Consider the following 6000-nt stretch of genomic DNA (forward strand, 5'->3'; position numbering starts at 1 on the left):
TTGAGCAAAATAAAACTTGTTGAAGATGGTGCAATTTACACCGGAATTGCCAATTGTGTCCAACAATGGAAACTCTTGGCCCTGAAGTACCAGTGCTTCAACAATACTCATTTTGCCAACATCTAAAATCATAAAAAATAGCTTGCAGCAATAATGTCAGACCTTTGATCGAAGAAAACATATTGAACTGAAATTATCGAGATTCTGAACCAATAGTACTTTGGCAGCTGTAGATTATTGACTTTATTACAGAACAGGGAAACATCAACAGAGATTACTGAACATATAGTTTAAAGGGAAGTGTTGGCTAAGCTATCGGATGTTACAATATTCAGTCTTTTGTTGGCGGACATGCTCGAACAGTTCTGTAACAGTAATTTGCAGCCAAACCACAAGAGGGCACACATCAGACAGCCTCACGCCCATACCAAGCAGCATGTTTTATACAAAAGAAGCTCATTACCATTATAAGGTGATATTGGCATCAGTGCCAGTACTGTTGTACTGCCAATGATTATGATGCTTTTCGAGGACATTTAATAAAAAAACTATTGCTTATCCCAATATTTTGAAATAGAGTTTCTATCATGCCACACTTTTATTAGGAAATCTCATATTACCAAGTCCATGTATTTAGAAATATTAAAATTTCTATGGGATAACTTCAAACTATAATAATTATTGAAACTTTGTTCCCTATATAAGAATTATGACAAAAGTAATTTCTCTTTTTTTAGTTTGCTTCTGACATTCTCTTTGTACTCCATATATTGGAAAAGTTATACCACAATTATTTTACTCGATGTTGCAATATTTAGACACATTTAAAAGTTTAAGATGCAGCACCTTGAATCCAGTTTCCCTTAACACATGAAATTATTAGTGATTTAAAATGATGGAATACTTACTTCAGAATACTAACAATCAATTGGAACAAATTTCAGATCTAATCAGAAAACATGCAAATAGATTCAGTTGCATTTTTTGAAGAATTCAGGAACTGGTATCTCTTCGATTCCATGAATTATTTTGTTAAAAGGATATTTCAAATAGTTCAGTACACAAGGAACTGGAGCACCAGAATGAATGCCATAAAGCGGTAAGGGGTGAGCTTGTATGAGGTCCCTCTGTCATAGTGAGGAGGTATCCCGGAGTTTCCCTAAAAACTTTGCTACAGAACAGAGGAGAAATTAGATCAAAGGTCATCATTCACAGCCTCTCAAATGTTTCAATAAAATATTGGAGAGCTGTTCTTACCTACCTTCTTTCATAGGCACAGATTGTATGTGGTCCAGTAAGTTTGGGCAAAGGGATTGGGCATTTGGAGGGAAAGGCCTCACGTTCTCAAAAAATGTAAAAAGATAGTTCTGTTTCAATAGTTGTGGAAATGATGAGAAACTCCTCTCCCCTTGAACTCTACATGAATGAAAAGGAAAAAATTAACTATCCAGGGTTAGGGTTAGAGTTGTAAAATTAATTTAAATTTCTGGCAAAGTATTAATTTTAAAGAGTATTTCATTGCTGCACCTTGCAGTATACCAAGTATAGCCCATAAGTATCTATATTCAAATAGTAATCTGTCTTATTATGATGGTAGATCAGGGTAACAATGGGAGTTAACATTTCAAACTACAGTCGGGAAACATTGCAATGCTTTCATTTCAATCATTATATCAGACATATTGGAGGCAAAAGGGCCAGTTAAAGTCATTTAATTTCAATATGTTCCATGTTTGGGACGAGCTTAATCTATTCCAGAGTGATGGTATGAAAAACACCTCTTTGCTGCCAGCTGTAAATGTATTGCATCACACTCGTTTGGATAGTCTCAGTTTAACTTCGAGTGTAGAAAAGCGCCAATAATTCACCACAGATTGGCTTTAAATTTCTATCTAATTCAAGGACACAAAATCGCCAGCCTAGGAAAAAATTAGGTTCACGCATTTGAGATCCTGCTGAAATTGTTGGTACAGATCGAAAGCTCGTCCTCTACATCAGTTAGAAATTGAGTCAATGGGAATAGAGTCACATTTTCATTCTAAAACCCAGGCACCAGCCCATCAATCTGCATTCGTGGCAGACGCCAGACGCTAAAGCAACAACATATGGATTGTTTCAAGCCTCATCCTGACAGTTACCTTTCTAATACTTTGTATACTGTAGTCAAAGTCTATATTTAACCATTCACCCAATCAACTCCTAAAGAGCCTATTCCACTGAACTGCAACTACATTATTACTTTTCATAGAGATCTGAAATGCTTACCTTTTTTCTTCCCTAATGTATCCTCCTTATTACCGGTCATTTGAATTTGTAAATAATCTAAAAAACGTAGCTTTGATGTATGTAAGAAGATGTATTTAAGAAGTAAATGCTTACACAGCCTAACATGAATGTAAAAATATTCTCCCTTGGATTTTTACTTTGCAGCTTCATTAATTAGTGTTTTTTCGCAGCTCCAGAGATAAGGGGAGCTGGTGGTGTAGCGGTAATGTCATTCAAGTACTAATCCAGGGCCCAAACTAATGCACTGTGACATGGGTTTAAACCCCACCACAGTATCATAATTCACTGGGGATAGTGTGCTGTAATATCAAGCTCCCTGAGCTGTGATAAATATGAGAAGGTTTGATCAAATCACCTAAGTGTTTGATTTAGGTTAACAGAATACAAGCACCAGTTTTGTAAACTTAATAAGTAAATAACTGTTTATTGAACAAATTCTTTTTAACCAGTGGCAAAAGAAAGAAATATGTACTGCTCATTTCATATCTCTTTAATCTGAACTCTACCCCTTCTTACATCCCTATACACACGTACAAGACGCATAAACACATAGGGCAGAATTTTACATGTCGGCAAGCGGGGGTGGGGCATTCGTCGACCCGTAAAATGACTCGCGGTGATGTCAGGGGGAACTCCCGACGTCACTGCGCCCCGGTTAAATTTTCAGGAAGGCGGGGGCGCAGCAAAATCAGCTGCTCACCCGCCGACCTGTCAATGGCCAATTGAGGCACTGACAGGGTCAATTATGTAATTAAAGGAACTGCCCGTCCAACCTTAAGGTTGGGGGGTCGGCCAGAAGCCCCGGCGGCAAATAGAGAAAACATGAAACCTCACCCACGGGCAGGATGAGGTTTCATGTAGGCTTCAAAAAATTTTAATAAAGATTTTGTAAAAATTATGGACATGCCCCCCCCAACTCATGAGGGGACATGTAAGGGAAATTTTATTTTTCTATTTTTATCTTTTTTACATGTACAGCCGATCTCCCTGAGGCAGCACTTAGCCTCAGGGAGATGAATGCGCTCTTTCATGCACATGTGTAAAAGAGCGCACTCTTGATTTTGGGATTCCCCCCGCCCGCACAGGGAGCGCATAGCGCTTCCCTGCGGACGGACGTCACGCTGGCCGGGCCTTAATTGGCCCGCCTACGTAAAATGGTGCCGCGCCTCCGATCGGGGGCGCCAATCGGAAACGCGCTCGTACGCGCCCGCCCATCAACTTCCCCCTAACAGGGGGAAAATTCAGCCCATAAATTTTAAGGGTGGGATAAAACAGTTCAATAGCATCAATTCTGGAGTACAGGATTTGATGAGTTGATTTTGATCAATGTTTTCCAAATTCCTTTCTGTTTTTTGTTGATGACACGAGGTGGTCTTCCAGCACTTTCAGTCTTTAGTTCACTGGTTGAGCACTCGCTATTCAAGGTCTCTAATGGTGATTTTCCCCTTTTCTTCTTGACAGGGGTTTTCAGAGAGAGAGAGAGAGAGAGAGCAGGTTATAGAGATATGAGGAGAGAAGGGTCGCTAGCTGTTATTGTAGAATCTCTGGAATCCCACACACGCAGGAGAGACAGGTTTTAGGTCTTCTTCCCTTCAGGCTAGGAGCTATTCTGCTGCACTGTTCTCACAAAAACCCTGGTCATCTGGTCAGGATCCAATTAAAATGTTGTTGCCAGGCAGTTCCTCGTTAGACCAGACTCCTCCTCAGCACCACCCTGTCTTTCATGGCACACTCTATTCCAGGACAGCAACACTGCATATATCCCTCACATTGTTCCAGTATACATGTCTTTAAAACTGCAGCCAATGTAATTTTAATCCATAGTCCAACAGAAATAAAAAGATATGTTCTTTACAACAGTCCAACAGAAATAAAAAAGCATGTTCTTTACATGGCTCCACCCTTAAAAGAGATGAAATGCCATTTCAAAAATGTGTTTCGTCACAAGGTATGTGACACATGGACAACAAAACAAAAGACTTACTTCCATTTATCCTTCCTCCCCTTTATACAATCTTATACAATCTTTAGCATTTCTTCCTCCTTTAACTTACTTCAGTATTTTACACCCAGGACAATGTATCCATGATCATATTATCTTTACTGGCAATGTGATTTACATTGAATGGTTGAAGCAATAGACTCCATCTAAACAATCTCGCATTTCAAACTTTAAACTTTTCAATGAACACCAGCGGATTGTGGTCAGTGTAGATTAGTGTTTCTTTCTTGTCGTGTTGGTCATAAACTTCAAAGTGTTGAAAAGACAACAACAATGCTAGAGTTCCTTTTTCTACAGCAGAATGCTTCCTCTGATATTAATTTCTTGGAAATTAATTCTTGGAAAAGTACCCCACCGGCTTCTCTATCCCTAATTTGTTATCTTGTAATAGGACTGCACCTACCCCCATGTCACTAGCATCAATGGCCATTTTTAAAGGTTTGGTAAAGCCAGGGGTGAGTAACACTGGTTCATTTATTAAGATTGCCTTCAAATTTTCAAGGGCTGCTTGGCATTCTGCTGACCCATACCACTTTTGCCTATTTTCTTAACAAATTGGTGAGAGGTACAGCTATTGTGCTGAAGTTAGACACAAGCTTCCTATTAAAACCCACACATTCCCAAAAACCTCATGATTTCTCATTTAGTTTTAGGAATGGGGAATTCTATTTGAGCGTTCACTTGCTGTTCTTGGCAACATTTGCCCTTGTCCTAAATGTGACCTAGGTAAGTTACCCTTGCTTTTGCAAATTTGCTTTTGGACAGATTTATGACAAAGCCAGCCAACTGCAATTGCTTAAACTGGTTCTCTAATTGCTTTACATGTTCTTCTCATGTGTTACTATATATTACAAAATCTTCTAAATAAACTAAACAGTTATGTACTTCAGCTATGACTTGATTCATAAGTCTCTGAAATGTAGCTGGGGCGTTTTTAAACCCAAACAGCATGACTAGACATTGATACAGCCCACTTGGTGTAACAAAGGTGGATATTCCTTTAGCCCTTGATGTTTATGGCACTTGCCAGTACCCCTTCAATAGATCAATTTTAGAAAGAAATGAAGCACTGTAAACCCTATTGATGCAATCTTCGAACCGAGAAATTGGGTAAGAATCTGTCCTTGTTACTACATTCGCTTTCTGGTACACTATACAAAATCTAGTGGATCCATCCAGCTTAGGAACCAACACTACCGGTGAACTCCAGCTGCTTTGGCTAGACTCAATCAATGATTTTCTAGCATCTATTGGATCTCTGTTCCTACCTGAGCTTGTTTCTCTGAGCTCAGCTGATAAGAATGTTGTTTTATCGCCACTGAGTCTTCTACGTTCACATCATGTTTAGCTAACGTAGTACATCCAGGTTTATCCCTACAAATTCCCTTATACTTACTAAATAACCTTATTAGATCTTCCCCATGGTCCTGCCTCTAAATATGAGAACACAGTGTTTAACTGTCCCAGTATTGTCATATTGGCTAGTCAAACTGTAGGAGGTTCGCTCCATGCACTGTCTACTTCTCCCTCTACTTTACTCTTACTGTCTCTGTCATCCTCCACTACTCCTACCACCTGGCACACTTGCTCTTTCCCATCATCTTCTCTGCGATGATATTGCTTCAACCTGTTTATGTGATATAACTGTTTCTTCTTCCTATGCTCAGGAGTATCTATCAGATAAGTCACTTTACTAACTCTCCTAACTATCT

The sequence above is a fragment of the Cetorhinus maximus genome, chromosome 15 (genome assembly GCF_964194155.1).
Source record: "Cetorhinus maximus chromosome 15, sCetMax3.hap1.1, whole genome shotgun sequence".
NCBI classification, from domain to species: Eukaryota; Metazoa; Chordata; class Chondrichthyes; order Lamniformes; family Cetorhinidae; genus Cetorhinus; species Cetorhinus maximus.